A 17,511-nucleotide genomic window follows, 5' to 3' on the forward strand; every position below is an offset into this window, starting at 1 on the left:
ATGCTGCCCTGGGAGCAGTCTAAGAAGAAAATTGTGACTTGAAGCTATTCTGTCTGGTATTCTAGGGGGTAGGGTCAGAACTGGCCTCAGCGTCTTCTCCCTCCCTTCCCCTACTGGTGGGTGGTGAGCCTGTAGAAATCATTTCCCCTCCTGAGCTGCCATCTGTGAGATGGTAAACCTATCCACAAAACAGAAATTCAGATTTCCTTTCAGAAGATTTGTACATCAGTAGTTAATAATCTTACCTGTTTACATACATCTCTGTTAAGAGTAGTCTGTTTATGTGTTGAAATTATTGGTTTCATATGATAATATGCAGATTTTTTTCCTTCATAAAATAGCGATTTTGCTTTGTATGACTTTTAAACTTCCTTCTAGGACCCTGTATTAATCCACATCCATACAGTTTTTGATGTTAATTTACTAGTGGTTCTAAAACTCAGCATGAAGTACTCTTCTAAACAGCTTGCTTACTACAGAATATGGTCACCAAGAACTATTTACTTAAGGCCCTCCAAATCTCTGTTATTCAAGTGGTGTGTATTTTGGAATGCTTCAACCTTCTCATTTAAATTTAAACTCTTCCTTTAATTTGAGTTCCTTCCAGGAACATATCCCTGTTTCCCTAGGATAAAACTAGCAGTCCCATCAACATTATCTTATTCAGGCAGAAAGTCGTACTAGTGAAGGCAGAACATAGATTTCTCTATGTGACTGTGAATGATCAGCTCTGATCTTTCAGCAGAGTCTACAAGGGAATGATTTGAAGCTTTTAGTGGAAATGCATTCCCCATCACCACAACAGAGATTTTGCTGAGAGTAAAAGACTTTTATGCCTGAGTGCTTTAAAAGAAAGCATTTAACATTACCAGTGATGTTGTTTATGCCACTTCAATAGCATATAATGCATGTTTGTTTCTTATTTTGTTTTCTCTATCAAACAACAACGGAATTTACCTTCTATTCTTCTTGTTATAGTAAATGAAAGATAGTTTTCTCTTTTAAAATGCTTCTGATAACAATTTTGGAAAAAAAAAAAAGAGAGAGAGAGAAATTGCAGATTCTCCTACTGTAATTCAGCTTTTAGGAGGAAGAAATGCTGTTAATGACATTTAGCATCATGAATCGCAAGCACAGTAAATCTTCCTTTGAGGAACAGAATACAGTTATTATTGCTTAAATGGTTTAGAGGAAACATGAAGTTACATCATTTTGCTTGCTTAATACATGTAGAGGTTTGTAGTAAAGCAGTGAGCTTTCTTACTGTTGCCTGCCTTTTCAGACCTGTTAAGTGATGCAATACAGTGATCTTGTTAGACAATAATAACAGAAACAATTTCTTTCCTAATGTTTTCAAGTAATCATGTAATGTCATCATTTACACAACTATTTTACATAAAAAGTTCTATTGAAATAATATTGAAATAAGTCATTTCAGCCATATTGTTGTGCATATCTATGTTGTATTGTTATTACATATACATATGCAATACAGTAATACATAACTGTATTGTTATTACATATTGTTATATAAGCATATTAAGTTTCCTTGAGGAAAATCCTCTGCAAAAAATAGTTTGACCAGAGCTCACTGCACTCATATTTACAGCACTGAGTAGTCTGCATTTTGTTTTTCTCTTAGACCTTTTGAACTTATTTTGTGGAAGCCCTTCTGTACTACACTTGACAAATGCACCTGTGTGTATGTTAAAAACTGTGCTTTAGTTTTAATAGTTAATTTGTGCATTTCTGTATTTATTTTAAACTTATAGTGTTGCGTGGATAAAATAAATAGCAGCTCATTAAGAACAATAGACATACATTTTAGCAATCATGAATAGAGGAATTTGCTTTCATCAGGTGACCCACAAACAATCCACTCTGCGCCACCTAAGTGTTACTGAGACTTTTGATTAAGATCTTGATGTCCCCTGAGAGGAAAGAAGGTATAAATACATGCATAACAAATGTGGTCCTTGAACTTTTACACAGCTGCATGCATTGATACATGTCAAACAAAAGAGACCTCCATTTATTCACCTACCATCTTCTGCAGGGGAAGTTAGGTTGTGTGAAATGCAGAGGGAAGATTACGGAGAGCCTGTGCTTGCCCAGCTCTCGGAACAGCTCTTCTGGAAGCTGTGCCTTGTGGAAAGCAAAGTGTTGGTGGTATCTTTCAAGTTTGGCTCTCTCTGGGTATGAGAAAACAGAAGAGTCCACTGAGACTCGGGTGTGCCCTTCCACTTTGCACAAAGCAAGAGCCCTCCCTCTACATGGCCCTTAGGAGATGGGCAGGAAAAAATCAGCAGGGCCTCCCTTTTTTTCTTTTTTCTCTGCCATTTGGCAGGAAATAGAAGCAGCCTTTCAAAACCCCTTAAATATCACAGCAGTCAGCACATGTGTATAAAGAAAAGGAAGAAGCACAGTGCAGGAACAGAACAGTTGCAGGCCATCTGACTGAAATTTAATGTTTTGACACTGCAGTGCTCTTGGTCTGTTGTTTTCTCAAGGTTTGAGGTAAAGTTTGGCAACAACATAAAGGAGGGTGCTCAGGTATAACTGCTCCAAGCCAGGTCATTTACCCTTGTCTGTGTTTACCAGGTCCCCAGCACAGATAGGGCCACACCTAGGAAAGAGACCCACAACCCCAGGCACTCACTTGGCCACAGAGCCCCCACTCAATTTCAGATACTACAGCACACAGCTGGAGGGAGCTGGGGGACTCTCCTTTAACTGAGATGCTAAAATTAACACATACTTGTATGTCTTCTGAAGCAGAGATTTTTGAAGTATGAATGACATCAGGACTGGTGATAAAACTGCTGGAGTTGGCAGTGCTGTAGATCACATAAACAATTATTTTTAGCTACCTTTAGAAACTTAACACATTAAACAAGAAATTTATCAGGAATAGTTTTTGTTTTTTTTTCTCAAGTGTCACTTTTTGTACAAGTGACATGGTATAAAATGTGTAGTACATATGGGCAGGAAATCATTTTCCTCAGTATTGTCAAATCACTCTTACATTGTTTGAAATTACTGTCACCACATACTTATAGTCTTTTCATTTCTTATATCAAGATGGTAAAACTTTGACGAGGAAGCCACTGCATCTTTAGATTCTAACAGATAATTCTATGTCTGCTATGGCAAATGTAAGCCATGAATCTATTCTGCTAGCTAAGTACATGTGAATTTTACCAGAAACAAATGACAACGAATAAGAAGTTTGGGCTTATGAAGGTACTGTCTCAAAGAGCAGAAAAAAAGTTTGCATTACCTTTGGTGGAACTTGAAAATAAAACCCATCCTGATGTGGTTTTTCTTGGTAATAGTTTGCTATATGGCAAGTAAGAATCTGACTTATCAAAAAGCACTTGGCAGGATGAAGGTCAGAGTCAGTCTATGCTCTGATCAAGTTGTATTTGAATAGTGACTTCATTTTCTTTGCCATAACATAGCTGGATGCAATAATAATATCTTTGTACTACATTGTAATTTTAATTTTAAGTAATTGCATCCAGCAGATGACATGATGCACAAAAAGTATCATGTAATCCATGTAATTATCGTTTCTATCTATTCATTTATTAGCTACGTTTACAAGCAATAAAGGGATTTGTATTTTTTCACAATATATACTTGGTAAGTACTAAATCTAAGACTTATAAAAACATCATCAATATATTCTAATTAATATTTGCTTTTTCCTTAAGCTATTATAAGGATACTTAATGCACAAGCTAAAATTAGAGTTGACAATTGCAAATACAATCCAACCAACATAGTAATAAAATCAATACTTACATTTCCCTTGAGGCCACTATTTACTGTTTGCTGTGCCATTTCCTTAATGGAATGGCAGTTATGTTTGCAGAAACCTTGTAACTACAATTTTTGTGTTTTAACTAAAAGCAGCTTTCCTGAAGTAGTATGATTATAAAGGAATTTAGAGTTGCTTTCAGAAAGCTGCTGTAAACATTTTGTAGCCGGCTTTAACAGAGACTACAAAGAATCATAGAGTCACAGTAAATGTCATTGAATTCTAAAAGGAATTATTTGTAACATCTAAACTCTTTTCAGTTGCACTGCAATAGACATTTGCCTTAATTTTGGCATACTCCCCTGATTTGTTTTTAGTTTCATTTACTTGAATTAAATTATTCCTAATCACAGAAAGCTCATTTCTGTGAGGAGGTCTGCAGTGTTCTCAAAGCGTATGAGGGAGTTTGGCAGTTTATTTGACTTAGCAAATTAAAATAATGGGGGAAAGTATGATCTTCAGTATGAGTCATCGCAGCTGTTGCACAGAACTAATTCTAGTCTTTTGACTTGGTGCTTCTATGACTGAAGTTTGTCATTATCTTCAGCATGCACAAAAGCAAGCTTTTCTATGCTTGAAAGTATAATGGAGCAGAATGCCCTGCATAGTATAGAAAGCTTGCATGATATAACTGTTTTTAGTGAGTGTGACATATATACTGGCATGTTCAGTGCAATATTTATCTAGGAATACCTCAGACAAATAGGCTTGTGAAAGAATATCAGAGAGTTATCATTGTATAAAAATTCTCCTTACTGTAGTCTGATGACCATGCAGTATACTTTTTGCATAGATAAGGTTTGGGGTAACAGGTTCTGTCATACATAACTTTGTTTCAAATGTCAGGGCCTGTTTATTAACTCTGTCACTTTGGATCAGATATCTTTTTGATCGGATAATTTATTATTTCACTATCACGCCATTCTGTAATTACTGTGTTGATTACCATTCATATAAGAATTCACCTCCAGTCTGTATCACTATCTCTTTTACAGTACAAAGACATGTTAGGAACACTTTAATATCAGTTGCAGTTACAAATGAAGTATTGATGTTTCAGGGTCATTTCTGTTCCAACTGTGGTGAGTTTCCAAAATGGCAAAATATGAAAACTTTATTTTATTGTAAAATGTATGACATATATGTAATAAATCTCTAAATATACGAGATGATAGACTCACATGTCTCCTGTTAAACCTGCTCTCTACCAGTTTTGCAGTAAGTACTGGAATTAAAACTTTTGTGCTTTGAATTGTGTTGTTGCCAGCGTATTCAGTACTTCATGACTTTTAAAACAGAAGAGTTTGTTTTTTGCAGTTGACAGATAAAATGCCCTGGACTTTACTAATAGGATGCCTTCAAGGATTCTGCATTTCATGACAAACTTACATTGTTGTCCAGAAAAGGTTACTTAGATTGATCTGACTTTTACACATACCAGAGACAAACTTTGTGTGGAGCTGATGGAATCTAGATTAGTGCAATCATCAGAGCCGTTCTCCCAACCCAGAAAACAAAAGCAAAATACAACCCACATACATAAAAGTTTGGCCCAACGTGATTTAATTCCCTGAGCCTTAGAATATCTTTTATGCAAATCCACAGTACTTACTGGCATCAGCAAACTTTGTTTTCATTAATGTTTGGCCAAAGTAATTGTGTGAACAGAATTCTAGACCTGTTCAAGGAAACGTATTTTGAAACAGGATATTGAAAATAAAGTCCATAGGACAACAAAAGTCAGTTTACATGCTGATGTCAGCATTTGTGTGCTGCGATAAAGGCAGGCTCTTTCCATTGTAAAGATAAATTCATATCCAAATCTTCAATAATAAACAAAACTGATGTTAGCTTTTCACATTAAAGTCAGAAGCGTCTTTGTAACTCTTCCCAGAGACTTGATTGTTACGAACAAAAGTTATGTCCTGTTAACAAAAAAAAATTATCACTCAAGTTATTACATAGGGCGTACTCTGTATTCCAGACTCGAGCTTTATAGTGAAACCTTTGAAGAGTCTGCCCATACCTACCAAATGTTGTAATTGATACAGAAACACTGCTATACAACAGCTGCAATAACAAGGTGCTGCTGCCTTTACTTTAATCTACCTCTCTTTCTGCCAGTTTATTATGTTTTGAATTTATTCTTTTGTAGATCTGTGAGCTATCTTTCTTATGGAAATTAATCTTTTTAAAGGATTTGTACTCTCATTTTCAAACACTAATACATTCATTCAAGTATCCCATTATTCAGAACCAGCTGGCTTTTTATCTAGTGATATTTACTTCAAAAAGCCAAGTTAAATGGTATCATAGATTAATTCTCAGGGCACAGGAAAGCTTTTTTAGAGAAGAAGAGATTTGGTAATGACTTAGAATATCGCTATAAAATCAGAGAACATGTCAAAAATGTGTTATGTAATCTGTCATAATATGAAACTTCACAAAAAAGTTAATTCACTGAATTGAGCGTAGTATGTGACATCAGTATATGGTTTTTAAGGGAAAGATTATGTAATGATAAAACTTTGCTGTGATTTATAATAAACTGTGTCATGATTTTTTGTTATGCTTTGTTTCTTTGCAGAAAGCACCGAAACTTCAAAAAGAGCATTATCCACTGAAATTTCTTACATAAATCAAACTGGAAATAAGACACATTTTACAATTCAATTTAAGATCCCACAGAGACAATAATGTTGCAAGCTGTGCATTTTACAGAGTAATATAGTAATGTCTAGTTTGCATTTTTGAAAAACCAAATTAATCACACTTTATTGAATATGTTGAAGCAAACCTAAAATTCATCTATTATTAAAAAACTTGTGCAACAAACACAAACTATATTTTATACATAAAGGACAAACTCATTTATTCATTAGGTTAAAACACTTGGAGTTTGCATTTTGCAGCTATGAAAGAAATGACATTTTGCTATCTGTTCTCCTTTTTAAATTTTTCAAAGCGTGATGTTCAGAGTAATCTGCTTGAAAAATTGTACTAACGTTTTAACATGGTATCGGTCCTGAAGGCTGCGCAGAAATCCCTGTGGAGTAGAAGGGGAGTCTTGATTTTTAAACTTCCTGTGTTGCTAAATCACTTAAAAGAACAAATAGTCTGTTATCGTATATCTAGCATAAATAACATATTTTAGCCCTTCATAGATTAAACACAAAATACTAAACTTTATAGCCAATTTTTAGCATGTGTACATCTCTTAAGCTAACATGCCTCTACACTGAAGTTGAAGTAGAGTTTGTGTCTTTGAACTCAACCATGTTCAGACTGGAGCATCAAAGAAGCGGGAATGAAATTTGGGCCTTGTTCAAATCTCACTGACTTCAATGGAAATGGGTCTTCATTCTTTTAAAGGAAAAGATATTTAAAAATGATGTGTACATCTTTTTCCTGCTACAGAATATGGTTGTGAAATTACATACATTGCATCTTACAGAGCGTGTTAAGCTCTATGTCTAGTTTGTGCGCCAGGTTCACAATGTCTACTACCCTTTACTTAATTTCTAGGAATTTGACTTCAAGTTATTTTAATGACCTTGACATTTTTTATTTTTTTTTTCCTTAGAGTTTAATTTCTAGGAGGGTTTTTACCTAATAATTACTTGCTAGTTTTGGTGATTTTATTGTGAAAAGTACAGCTTTCATTGGAAACCAGTGTTCATTATGTTGATTTTTTGGTCAGGAAATTAACATCATCTGTGAAAACAAAGTTCTTGGGAAAACTATTCAAACTGACTTTAAAGACTCACAATTCTTCAGCAACAACAACAACAACAATAATAATAAAATTAGTTACAAATAATTTAGAAAAACAGCCACAATTTTTTGTAGTTTTTTTCTTTGAGTATCGCAGAATCCTCTGGCTCTTGTCTAGTATTTAACTTCAAGGTCTGTACCTAAAGTAATTATAATCAGAAATTAACATTGCTGATTTTCTTTACTTAAACAGCATGCATTACAAAGTGTCAGTTATCTTGTATTTTCTTGTAAGAATAATGACAAATTTGACAACATGATTTTTTTCTCTTTGAACATGCATATGTTGACTATGTCTCAACAAAAAAAAAAAAAAAAAAAGGATTCAGCAGTGCTGATGAGATATTTTTTGGTTCTTTTAGCAAGGTGCAGACCTAAAAACTTTTTCTTAATATTGTTATAAGAAACTTTACTCTCTTTTGAAGAGAGAGCATTGTGGTTCCTTTCATAATACCATGAAAATGGTCATAGTGGAAGTTAATGTGGTTTTTTTGATTGTTTATTGCACAACAAGCATTGTGCATTGCAGAAAAGATTTACATCCAGATCCATCTTATCTGACATAAGGTAGCTAAAACTTAGCAGTACAGACTTCTGAGTAGTCAGTAATTATCCACAATGAATGCTCATGTGCACTAAAACACACTGGCAGCTCCAGTGCTGTAAAGCAATCACAAGCAACTTTCAGCCACCTGTTCACAACAGTGGAATCCATTGTATTTGGAGCCTTTTTTATATGTTTTGAGAATCTTAGGATGAAAGATGACACTTACACTAAGCTTGACAATGTGAAATGCTGGGCAGAAATTCTGGGAGAAACACCTTTGTTCATCTGGTATACAGAGGACTGAACACATACCAGTGAGTAGGCATCTATTGATGGTCTTTAAAGGCCAGCATCCACCTCATTATTGTATGATAACCGCCAGTTATACACTCATCCAGAAAGCAAAAGGTTTGGGAGTACAGGTTATCTGTGTCAATATTATGCTAATGAAGAGGGACTGATGGAACTCGGAGAAAGAAGCAGGTAGCTGCTTGTGTCTTTTTCTTAAGCACCGGAAAAGCCTACTATCTTTATCTGTAATAGATGTAATAGGTCTAAGTGTAAATCAGCATCAAACGCTATCTTGGCTTTTTTGTCTCTTCCACAGTAGGTGAATTTTTTTTGTCTTTAGTAATCACTGTTGGTAACAGTGATCCAGATACCTTATTGAATAATGAAAATTAAACAGTTTGTTTTAAATAGCTTAAAATTGTGTTGTTTTTGCATTTAAAAAGTGAAATAAAAATAGAAAACAAAAACAAACAAACAAAAAAAAACAACTACAAAATAATTACAAAAAGGCAATGAAATTCCAAGAAAACTTTTAAGAAATGTACTTATATATGTCATTTTCATATTCCCTCTTAAATCTAATTTCATAGTTTAGTTCCTTCGCTTTAAAATTTGGCTTTCATCGTAGTTGTAAGGCTCCATCAAGAAACACAGTAGCAGTATTGAATGAGATAGGGTACCAGTTTATCACAAAATAGGAAAATACTGGTAAACTAAATTTCAAAGAGAAAAATGATCATTTTTACATAAGCGGCATAATTTGTGAGAGGTAATTGCAGTGGACTGCTGTCTCTGTATACCCATGATTTGTTATAGTATCTTCCCTGTGTAAGCCTTCTAGGGCTAGGACTGTGCATCTGGTCTAAGCATCACTGCTACTACTAGTCATATGAGTCACACCAGTCACTTCTGTCATCATTGTCCTGAGAAAACAATACATTGGGTATAGGAAGAGTTTTGGAAATCCAAAAGATTCAGGATCCTTGAATTCTTGAGTAATGACTTCCTTCTTTAAGTAGCAGAACATGATGGTAATCTGTTTTGGGACATATAAATGCAGAAAATATTATATATATACATATAAAGGGTGAAGTTTGCTGTGAACTTACTGTAGGATAATGAGATAGTTAATGACAATTGTAATAATGACATGCTTTGTGGCAAACACTGCATAGTATGTGTTAAACAGCAATGGACTCAATGATTCATGGTCTGTTTTTGTTTGCTAGACTGAGTATACTGGCATCAGCACTACTTGGAGTGCATTCTCTGTATACAAATGAAAGGAGGATATTTATTAGTGAATTTCATGCTGAGAGTTTGTTGCATCCTTTGTGTATTTACATGTGTGGTTTGTGCCTGTCTACATAATGGTAGACAGATGTACACACAGCACACAGATATGTGCATATCCGTATGCCTTTAAATAATACTGAAGCTGTGAAGTTCAGTATCTAAAAGTTATAAAAGGGGCTTTTTTATTGTTGTTGTTTTTAATTTTCATTGGATTCCTTTGAGGTGTGAGAGCTTCCATGTTGTAAACTTACAGAAGATGCTTTATAAGAACTAAAAAATGAAGATTATACCATGGTGGGTAGGGTAGAGCAGCGCAGCCTTGAATCTTGAAAATCTTGAAATCTTGAAAGGAAGACAATTCCCAAACTTTTGAGTTAGCTCTTGCTTAACAGAGGAGGAGGAGGCAGTTTCTTTGTGAGCTTTGGAGTTTGTGCAAGCTTCTGGCATCCCTGTGGTAGTTGTGTGGTATGAAAGAGACATGGCATGGATCAGGAACACCCTTTTCCTGAAGCAGAATACAGGCAGCACATCACTGGGGCAAAGGCAATTTTTTCTGGAAAGGAAACACTGCCATGCGTGCTCCACAGAGCATCTGAAACACGTTGCAGATGGTGGGGTTTCATGCAGCCCAGTTTTGGTTATTTTCACAGGAAGCAGATTGATTTAACTGCTGTGAAACCTCACTGTTATATTTGCAGGAGACTGGAAAAGATATTTATCTGTTTATGAGTAAGGACTGATTGTGGATCATTAAGCCACCCTTTCTAGGAAAATGACTGAAAAATCAATGAGTGAAAGTCTGGATGATAATTTTTAAGAAAGTGCTCTGTGCCCCAACCTTGCGGAGATTATATTGTATGTAGTTCATTCAGCATTTGTTTAGAAAATTGAAATATTCCCGTTTAGTTCAGCAGACTTTCTTTTTAAATCATCAGAAAATATGACTGCCTGAAATATGCCAGCTTCTCTGGCTTTGTCTAAGTGTACAAACACCAGCCTTAGAGGGGCTTGCAAAAGGCCTGTTCAGTCCTTCAAGCCCAGTGCATCTTCCATCTCTCTTTTATTTTTCCTGTGTTGTAACACTACAGAATGAGATGGGACAAAGTCTTCTCAGACTGATTGCTTGTATCTGTTTACAGAAGACATTAGGAAACTTCTGTTTCTTACATCATGGACTTTATCTACGTATATGCATTTTGCACTCATGTATTTACTAGAAAGTTTCTAACTTAAATGGATTTTTATTGGTAGATTAAATTACAGGACCACCAGCTGTGCTTAGGATTCCTGAAAATCTGCAGGATTTTTCCCTTTCAGTTAAAAATTTTGGGTCATTTGAAGTAATTCTTTTTTAAAATAAAGAAAAGAGGGAGTACGTATTGCTAAATGAATATGTGATGCATTGCATTCCCTTGCTCTTCTTTTGTTCTGCTGTGTTTGTTTGCTTGTTGAAAATATATAATTGTTGGATTAACTAATGAGTGGGAAAAAAAAATCTACAAATAAGTACATACAATTTTAATCAATATGTTCACTAAATATTTTTTTATCATGTTTAATAAGATTTTATTTTTTTTTTCTTCTTGTTTTGGTTGATTTCTTATAGCACATTAAAAGTTATGTCATAAAAACTCTACCTCAAGGAGGTACCTGAACTCTTATCATACAGCATTTTATAACTATCCTAATAAACCTTATAGCATCTGTGAAATGAAATAAGTTAAAGTATTTGTGGAAGGAGACGAATGGAAAGTTTATTTTTAGGTAAATGTCACACAGCCTATGACTGAGCTGCCAAGCTTTCACTTGCATTGGACAGTTTCATTATTCATTACATTGAATTTTAAAAAAGCTTTTCCTGTGTTAATCTCTTCAGTGAAATAATGAAGGATTAGTGTAAAGTATGAAATATATATTCCATGGGATTCACTGCCACTGTAAAAATTATTTCACTTACTACTCTATATAAATTCAATTTTTTGTAATTCATGATTAAGTATATGTACTTTGATATTCAGCTTGTAGAATTCCATCTTATTTCCCAGAATTACTTGTTTGTACTGCAATTTTTATTTATCAGAAGTTAAATATGATAAGCGAAGTAAAACTGTGGTTATCATTCTTCTCTCATGGCCAAGAAAAACTTATGTAATAAAATTAAGACAGTAAAAGAAGCAGTCAATATGTTGGAGGCCAAAAACTCCTTTTGAGTTTGAATCTGTTGTCCGCAAAGAAGAAAGTATATGTGATTTCAAAGGTTCTCATAACTTCTTTTTAAATGTGTATGGGAAAACACATATCGAAGAAATAGCCTTCGTTTATTTATTTATTTATCAGAATTCTTTTCTATATCTTCTTGTTCACTGTAATTGCAGTAGCAGAACTACAAATACCAGACCCATAAGCCTACTATGTTAGATAAAATTTGAAAAACTTTCAGTTATCAGGCTGGATTGCTCATGGTTTGTTTAATAGCATAAGCATGATTATCTAACCTTAAAACAACAAGGCAAAGCTTCATGAGGAGAAAAAAGAAAAAAAAAAGAAAAAATGAAGAAGGAGAAGAATGCTTATCTAGAGTGGAACATAACATAAAGTGTTACAGGGAACACTTGGGAAACTTATAATTTCCTATGTGACAGCAGTTGTTCTCCCATACATTTTGTGATCTCAGAAGAGGTAATAATGCTATTTTTAAAATATCAGCAGTATGAGACAGACACTATTTACATAATGCAAAGTTTTATTTGCTTTTAAAAGCAGTGACGCAGAGGCCTTATAAAAGTATTCTTATCTATAAATATCTGTTCTTTATATATCTCACAATACTGTTTTGGTAGGTAAGGAAGCAGGTAAGCAGGCAAGGGCTATAGTTGATTTCAGCAGACCAAATTGAATTATACAACAATGGAAACACAAATTTATAGCAATCAAGTCTAAAGAAGAAGGATTTGATTTGAAGAGTAGCATGAGAGCTTCTGCAACATCACATGCTAAGATTACTGACTTTTAACATGCTATTATGCATATTTTCCAGTGGACATAAATAGCACAGATAGTGAAGAATAGTCCACTTCAGAAAAATGAGCCAACACAGCTGATACTGAAGCTTTGTTTGGTAATCGTTGCTGAGATACAATTTGTTTCAGCAAACACAGGAGATAACAGCAGGCTTGTTTGAAAGATTAGGGAGACTGAAAGAAGATCAGTAATACCAAAAATAAATGAACAAACAAATAAATAGGTTGGAGTTGGTAGTAGAAATTCAGACTCCTTTGTCTTTTTGCCACATGATACTGCCCGTGAATGTAATAATATTAACTGTTTCAGGCCCTGAGCTACAGCCAGAACTCACTTGCATAAATATAAGCAGAGTCCTCTCCAAGATGCCATAAAATAAACAAGTTTTCTAATCAAACAAAGAGAAGACTTGAGGGCCTGGAAGATAACCTAGTTTAACTTTAAAATTCACCTATCATCAAGACAGGTTTGACTCAGTTGCTTAGACATAGGTATGTTTCTACTATTTTAGATGCCCAGGAGTATGCTGCCTTAATTCCATTTCCAGGTGACTTGCAGGCACTGTGTTGTTCTCACCAACCCTGTGAGAAAAAGAGAAATCATTTTAGCTGTCTCATGTGGTGTGTGTTCGGGGAATTGAACTGAGTCTGGGAGGAGAGTCACTTCAGTCACTAGAGCCACGAGATTCAGATTCAGCTGACCAAAGATACCTACCTCTGATGAAGTGAGCTCAACAGTTCTGTAGAGCCTTAGCTTACTTTTGTAGGAACAATAATTTAGACAAACTGAATGTGAAATGGAACAGAATGAGAAAGGAAAAGGAATAAAGAAATAGGAGATGAGTTTCTAAAAATGAATCTACTGTGCTTAAATCAGAGTTTGCTTGCAAGGCTGATAGCATACAGCCTAGTTTTCTGCTTCATTTTCTTTTACTTGGCTGCATTACTTTCCAGTCCAAAATTATTTTTGTTTATTATTACCATCCTTAGCTACCTAATTGTGCTACTAATGAGTACAAATAATCCAGGCATCAGGCTCTTACAGATCCAGTTTAGTGTACAAATAATGGTTTGTTGCATAACTGCTGACTATGGGAGAAAGTAGTTGACGTTATGGAAAATACACGCTGGAATATTAGTTACTGGGAAAAACACTCAATTCTGTAATCTTTTAATCTATTAAAATGTATTGTCATTTTTGTTCCATCAGACTGTTCATGATGAGACATTTTGAGCTCAGTTTTTAAATGTGTACTAACATTTGGAACTAAAGTCTCAAACTTTTAAGTGCACTTTAGCATGTGAAAGATATAGCTGGTTACTGGGTTTGAAGCGCTCATGTATGGAGTTTGAACACTTAACATTAAGCATCTACATTTCCAAATCAAGTCCCTTGTGCCAGAAAGCCTTGAAAAAGCTACTCTGATCAACCTATTGCAGCATCAGTTGAAATGCAATGTAAGTTTGAATGTAATGTAGAGCTTCCAGTTGCTGCTTCAGAAAGTGTGCTGAATCTGGAACACTTTGCATAATTTAATTAATTATGCCACTAAAAATGTTTTTCTCTCAATTTAAAGCAAACAGCTTTTGTGAGGGTGAACTGCAGCACCCAGGGATATCAGGTGTCCAGACTTTTAATCCTATTACAAAGACTTGACAACTTCTGATGAAAACTGGAAAAAACATATGCCTCCAGCAGGGCAACAAGTGAAAAGGAAGAAGGAAACACATTTTTTATGCTCTTCCATAACACTGTATGCCTTAAGACTAAATAAAATACAAATAGTGACAGAACGTGTAGCTAGCACTTAGCACTTAGTTGTGCAGACAGTGAGTAGTGTCCATGGAATTAAACTTATTTTGCTTTGACATTAATGAAAATTACTGTTTCCTCTGAGAGGAAAATTGTTATGCTTAACTAATGTAAGAAAAACAGAGCAAATGGCCAGGACTACTTGTTTCTGTCTGTCCACTTAAAAGTGTTCAGGAGTGCAACAGCATATAGTTTGAAAGTGGTTCCTAATATTATGGTTTGGATTCTGTCTAAGACTCATTATAAACAGATCTTCACAGACAATACCAAACCACAAGTATTAAGCAATCTGTCGTTGACTAGATACTAGCATTGATGCTTTGCTATCTGAAGCTTGTATTCTCTATCCTAATTTATTATTGGCTTTGATATTGTTCTGAAGTAGCAGACAATCCGGTATGGAAGCAGAAAGGAGTACTAATTTTACGAAGCTCAGATTTCTGAGCCACACAATCAGTACCATAACTGGCAATCTTTGACTAACCTGGCAACTTCCAGTGACCTCACTGGGAGAGTTTACAGTGGAATTGACACCATCTCCATACTGAGCATCAGTGTATAATAGGAAATTAACTGTACTGCAGATAATCTGTGTAGTAAATAGGGAAAATATGATGGGAGTTCACCAGCTCTATGACATTGAATGTCTTCTGCGCCTATCATGTTAACAAATGCTCATATATTCACTAATATATTGTATATAATATATATATATATGTAGTCTCTCTATATACATTCTGTATATAAATGGTACATATGTATGTCAGCATCTTTGTATGGGAAAGTTAAGAAAAAAAAATGTTTAAAGGATTTGTGAAATGCTGTCCTGGTTAAGAATGCAATAACTTTAAGTGTAAATTCAAGAATTTTGCCCCAGGTGTAAAACGTATTTTACCAACTGCGTGTACTTTTCTACTTCTTTTTAAGAACAGAAATGTCCAAATAATAGTTTTCAGTGGATGATGATTGTAGAGTTTGTAGCTACAAAAGCAAAACATTTTGGCCTAGATTCATCTTACTTAAGCCATATAAGTCTAATCCATCTGTAAAAGCTTTCTCTGCATTTTCTGCAAAGATGTAGGCAAGCCCAGAGGGCATTCTTTCCATTTGTCTCTTGTGGTCTTTCCCTCTCCATTTTGTGTAGGCATCTGTGCATGTCGGCATTACCTGGTCACCAGGCAGTACTGATTTCATCTGAATCACATGGTAGTCCCACTTGTATTAAACTAACCAACCAACACACAGGACTTATGCTGGCTTCACATTAGCCACAGCAAGACAGCAATGAGCATGAAATGGGAGTGGCATGGACAAGCAGGATGTATTCTGATGCAACATCCACCAGAAAGAAGGTTCCTGAACTTTTCCATAATGGGTGCAAAAACTTAGATTGGACTTCTTTCTGCCCAGTATTTGACATTATGTAGTCAGACTTTTGGTGGTTCTTTTGTAATGAAGCCCTAAACATCATAAAAGCACTTAATCATTTTATGCACGCAAAGATGGGTTGATTGGGCCTTTGCCGCTACCTGTCTTCTTCTGTTAAATGCATACTGGTATCAACACCTACCTTTTGTCTTAAATTAATTGAGATGAACTCACTTTTTTGTGTTTAACTCTTATTTCTATGGTCAGAATTTTTACTGAATGAACATTAGATTAAATGGAATGTGTATGTCGCAGCGATAATACACACAAAAAAACATGAGAAATTTGAAGATTTTTTTTTTTTTCCTGCTGCTATTAAGCTCTTTCATTTATGTATGTATTCAGTGGTTCTCAGAATATGAGAAAATATGTTCACTTACCAAAGGTGGCAAGACTCCAGACAGATTAATCAGAGTGGCTACATACACTGCATAAAGGTGATGACAATTTTTGTAAAATAATAAAAATATCTAACATAATTGATTCTTTTCACTGTTTCATGAAATTGCTTTGTTTGATTTTGGAAGAGTTTGGACTGAATTTTCATTACCTACTTTTGAACAATTTACACTGGGATTGAGACAGTATTGAGCTAATGAGTTAGGATTTATATTGAGCCTTAACTGTCTTCATGAAGTAACAAGGGAAAGAAAATCACAGCAATAATGGAGTGTTTTTTTCATTATAAACTGAGTTGTACAGCTCTTACAATCAGGTTTTTAATAGATGTAGAGAAATTAAATTGGAATTCTACCAACTTCTGTGCTTTTGTCATCCCATAAAAAATGATTTAAAAAAAAGTCACGGCTAATGTGCTAATCCCTTTTCTAACAAAGTGAGAACAAGTTGGTGTTAGTTTTGTTCTTTTTTCAGGCCCTGTTTATCAGGTAGTAAGACATATGCAGGAAAACATTTAGAAATATGCACTTCATGACTTATCAAGACTTATCAAGATCAGTTCTCATGAAAGTAGTAGCAAGTTTCAGTAAGGAAGATGGCATTGCACGCTATAGGAAAAAGGGATAGATCATATATTCTCGATGTGTATTAACGCTGCTGAGAATGCATGCAATTAGGGATATTAATATATTGAAACATTGTTTATTGATTGTATATGAAATACCTACAATCTCATACTATGATTATATGGATTACTTTGAATGTGTAGACAAATCTAAAAATTAATATTTTTAAGTAAGTGGATTTTCCTTTAATTGTATTCTTGCATTTAATCCCATGGGTATTTTTTTATCAGGGAATCTGCAGTAATAAAAAAGAATATTTCACAAATGTAGGAACTCATCTCAACTCTAATTTTTCCACATTCTGTTCCTCTAGAAAAAAACTTCAGGAATCATTAAACAATTCCATATATTTTAATTAATCATATGAAACAGAAATTGAATATTCAACACTAAAGTGTACACCAGGCATGTATGAACATATTCAGTAACTGAATTTTTTAATTAATTTCTACAGTGTTTGTTCATTCATGAATACAAAAGAAATATTAATGTAG

General features: G+C 34.6%; 1 protein-coding gene across 9 annotated transcripts in view; it reads left to right on the top strand.

Moving 5' to 3' along the window:
* DACH1 (dachshund family transcription factor 1) overlaps positions 1 to 17,511 on the top strand; it is a 351,662-nt gene that overhangs the window by 215,732 nt on the left and 118,419 nt on the right. The gene's annotated exons all lie outside the window — the stretch shown is intronic.

Source organism: Coturnix japonica, chromosome 1, assembly GCF_054131305.1.
Source record: "Coturnix japonica strain WE chromosome 1, WE-NBRP24, whole genome shotgun sequence".
Lineage (NCBI taxonomy): Eukaryota > Metazoa > Chordata > Aves > Galliformes > Phasianidae > Coturnix > Coturnix japonica.